Below are 4,886 nucleotides of genomic sequence, written 5' to 3'. Positions count from 1 at the left end.
CTAATATGTTTGATTCCATTTCATCAATTTTCTGTTCCTTACATTGGTTATCTGTAGAAAAAAAATCAAGATTCTGTTATTAGTACATCATTCAGTTCATAATTTCTTGCCCCGTATACCTACGTAACTCTGTTAAAAAAATTCAATCCGACACAAAGTCTACGATCATCATCAGATTCATTGTTACTCCAAACACCCAGAGTAAAACATGGCTTGGGTGATCATGCTTTCTCCTTTAAGGGACCAAAATGTGGAATCAGTTACCTATTCAGTTAGAGCAATATAAATTGTCATTCATATACAGAGATGTGCGAATCAAAACTTAAAACCTATCTGTTCCTCTCACACTAAGGACTATAATTGCTTTCATTAATGTTTGGAACATATAATATTCTTTATTTGGTGTATTTTGTGTGTGTGTGTGTGTGTGTGTGTGTGTGTGTGTGTGTGTGTGTGTGTTTTGCCAGTTTCTTCTTTGTTGTCATGTTTGAACATGTATATGTAATTATGTATATACTGTATATCTATCTTTTCATTTTTGAAGTGCCATGAACACTGAAAGGTGGACCTGTGCACTATACAAGTAGCCACTATTGTTTTTCGTCGAGCACACCGGAGGTGAGGGGAGACTATAAAGGGATCGCCTGCGGCGTCTGTCCATCCGTCGCCGGTCCGTCCGTCCGTCCGTCGTCTGTCCGTAACGCTATAAAACTTGAATAGCCCTGTACTCTGGGCTTCAATTTGACTAAAACTTGGAGTGAAAAGAGGTCATACAAAGTTTTACCTTTTACAAAGTGTGAAGGTCACCTCAAGGTTAAAGGTCACAGGCAGGAGTCAATGAACTTTTAGGGCCCAATGTTAAGCTTTTTGGGGGCGTGTTTCTATTATGGGCCAAAACTTTTGATCCGTAAGTGTATTTGTGACCAAGCTTGCATGGTAGATGTACCTTGGGGAGTTGATATGGTCACCACAAGGTCAAAGATCACAGGAAGGGGTCACTAAACTTTTAGGGCCCAATGTTAAGTTTTTAAGGCGTGTTTCGATTATAGGTCATAACTTTTGATCCATAAGTCCGTTTGTGGCTTAACTTGGGTGGTAGAAGTCCCTTGGAGAGTTGATGGTCACCACAAGGTCAAAGGTCACAGGCAGGGGTCAATGAACTTTTAGGGCGCGTTTCGATTATGGACCATAACTTTTGATCTGTAAGTCTATCTGTGTCCAAACTTGGATGGTAGATGTACCTTGGGGAGTTAATGGTCCCACAAGGTCAAAGGTCACAGACCGGGGTCAATGAACTTTTAGGACCCAATGATAAGTTTTTAGGGCGTGTTTCAATTATGGGTCATAACTTTTGATCCATAAGTCCGTTTGTGACTAAACTTGGGTGGTAGATGTCTCTCGGGGAGTTGATGGTCACCACAAGGTCAAAGGTCACAGGCAGGGGTCAATGAAATTTTAGGACTTCTGGGTCTTGAAATATAACATTTTAGCTCTATTTTGCAGAAAACCCCATTCAATTTGGTTCAGCGGTCACAGAGAAATGTGGATTGTTTTAAAGCACGTCATGAGTCCGATTCTTCCAATTTTAGCAATTCAGTGCTCTTGTGTGTGCATAATAGACAGAATTTGGACGAAAGAGATTCCCGACATCCTCTACAAAATTCCTCATTTCTCTTTCACCACTAAAGCAAATCGAATGGGGTTTTCTGTAAGATGTGGGCAATGAGTTATAGTTTCATACCCTGAATTTGTATTTAAATTGATTCATTATTTTTAAAGATATCATTGCGGAGGGCCCCGTTGTAATTTTTTTTTGGGACATACAGTAAACAGCATTTAGAAAGTACGCTGGGCCCAGAAAGTGCCAATACCCTTACAAGATAAAAGCAGGAAAATGAATATGTATCCTCCTATGAATGTTTGAAGGGAGGTGAAATTTTGGACTTCAGCGGGTTTTATGTTGTGGGATTATGAGACACCTACTTAAGTTTCGCTTACCATATGAGTGTGTATTCAGTTTCAGTTTGATTTATTTTTTCCGCACTTGTACAAAGTACAAACATGGAAAATACACATTAATACACAATGACAAAATCAGAGACTTCTAATCCTACTCGTAACATTAATGTACAGGAACACAAAAAGAAATGGCATACGTGTGAACACTTACATATTTCGAGGTACAAGTGGAGGAGACCGTCATCAATGTCAATGTGATTAACTTATAGGGTGACGGCCACAGATAACACAATACATATGAAAATCACATAGTTCCAATTCAAACTGAAGGAGGAACGACCCCACCCCCCCCCCAAAAAAAAAAAACAAACAAAAAAAAAAACTTCATAACTATAATTTACATGTGCAATGAATGTTTTACATTACGTTAAACATAGGACTATTAACGAGACAAATACGAAGGACAGAGAAGGGGATAGGGCCTGCCTGATTAACAGTGCTTGAAGGATTGGAGCTATCTTCTAATCGTGTACAACAAGAATTGTTACCTATAGAAATTTCATGCATTTGGCATTCTAGCATGAATAGTAAAATGGGCAACAACATTTGAGATATTATTTGAAATGTATAATAAGATAGATTAACGAGTATGATAATCATTCGAATGATTCTTAGTTTTTCTTTTATCAAAAGTCTTTATGTAAGATGATTCAAAAGTGCAAAGAGAAACACAGTATTTAAGATCCTCAGACAATGAGTTCCAAACATCTGGTCCGCAATGTCACAAATTTATGGAATTTTGTGCTATATTAATGAGTTTGGGATTTTCAAGTGATAACCAGCTGCATAACACGTAAGACATTATAGAATGCTGGAGTTTGAGATAAATGTATTTTCAAACACTGCAGGGAGGTGGTTGTAAGTTTATTCAGGAATATTTCGCTTAAGCATAAGACAGTATGTAAATATCAGTGATCTTAAGAGTCTTAAATCATGGAACAGTGATTCAGTGTGTGCTAAATATAGAATCCGTGACAGTTCGCACTGCATGTTTCTGTAACAGCAAAAGTGCATTGATTTTGGTACAACCACAGTTTCCTCGACCAATATTACAGCAAATTATGTGAGGTAATATCAATGTGTTCTGAATAATAAAACAGTGTGTTTTAGCAAGATATCCTCTGAGTTTCCAGAGAATTTCGTGAAATTGTTACCTCCGACAAGGAAGGAGGAAGTCATGTGGTCATTGGCGTTGGTTTGTCTCTTTGTAAAATAACAAAAATAAATTGAAGAGTTTGTTTGCAAAAACCAATAAGTCCATTTTTGAAGAATTTGAAGTACGGTCTCTGTCATGAAGTACAAAATAATACCTTTTAAATAATATATTGGTCACTACATATAAAGGTACATTTTTGAAGTTATGGTCAAAAGAAGCAAAATTTTTCTTATTATTCTCTTTATTTTTCTTGACCTTTAATTGCAAATATCTCCATTTGGCAAATATGGACTTATCGTTTTTTGCGAACAAACTCTTCAATTGTAAACGGATTTGAGTGAAACTTGCATGAAAAGATGATAATGACATAATGACACATTAAATTCTATTAGTAATCCTTGAATTTCTATGGATTTTTGAAGGATCTTTGTTCTTTTTGCAGTTGAAATGTTCAATTGTGATGTGAGAAAAGTAAATTGTTTGTGATTATAGTCCCTATTTTAGGTCTTTGAGAAGGCAGGCGGTTGAATAAAATATGCTGTTATAGTAGCATTGGAGTCAACCATACAAATTGTTTCAGTATTTTGCATTTTGTATCTGCAGTTGCAGAGAACTGTGTATCTAGTCCTTTTATTTTTTATTTTTGTAGATTTGATGATGATTGGTGTCTATTGGTGTCCGTGTGTAGCTATACAGACCATCCCAACATTTACCCGCCTCTGTACAGTACTTGGTCGCCCCTTAACCCTATAAAGCCCAAGCTATTGTGACCCCTTCCAGGCCCACGGTTTGGGAGGGGGGGGGGGGGGGGTGCTATGACGTATCACCGTCACATTTGGCACAGAATAGGTAGAGTTACTTTACAAGACCTAACATTTGAAATTTCTCAATGTCACCCACTGAGGGCGCTTGTTACCAAAATATAAAGGAAATATGCTAAAATCATGTTATTTCTTTATATTTCTTTATCCCCAGTATAAATGTTTTTATTTCATATCAATAATTTCCATATTTGACACAAAGGAAAGCAAGTCATTCTAACCTGTATGTTATAGTTGACACGTTCAACACATGGGGGCGCTATTCAGTACAATATGAAATAAAAATGAAATGAAATGAAATGAAATATAAAGAAATATATGAGACCTATGATGTACTAGTATTGCTTGGGATAGGTACACATATTGGTGTCACATTTCATATCTCCATGATATAAGAATTTTAAGTTTGCAGATTGATAATATGATAAACAACATGATAATTTGTGATTAGGGGGGCTCTAAAAGCAGTCTCACTATTGACTATTACTAGAGCCCAGAAGATTGGAAAAAGGAACAATCTCACCCGTAAATGGCGAGAGGGGCTTTGAAAAGGTGAAAACACTCGGACAGTCGCAAAAGGAAAGAGGAAGCAACGGCATGTCGGCTGTCAGGTAGCCTTTTGGCAAGGCCTCGTGGCTGAAAAAGAGACTAACTGCGAGAGAACGGGTGAACGCGAGACCGAGCGGCGCAGCTGTGCCACACTGTCTCGCGTTCACCCGTTTCTCGCAGTGCTCGATGTGGCGAGGTAGTCTCAATCTTCAGCCACGAGGCCTTGTCAAAAGGCTAGCTGTCAGGCAGCTTTATTAGGGCAATGTGAGTAGGGTCAGTGGTGCCCACAGAACTCTCAGAGTTCTGTGGTGGTGCCTTCTTCGCTTCTCTTCATTTTGCGA

This window comes from Diadema antillarum, unplaced genomic scaffold (genome assembly GCF_040938485.1).
Source record: "Diadema antillarum isolate AM-2024a unplaced genomic scaffold, OU_Dant_1.0 seq00000481_RagTag, whole genome shotgun sequence".
NCBI lineage: Eukaryota > Metazoa > Echinodermata > Echinoidea > Diadematoida > Diadematidae > Diadema > Diadema antillarum.
The sequence above is the reverse complement of the archived record's forward strand: the minus strand, read 5'-3'. Positions refer to the sequence as shown.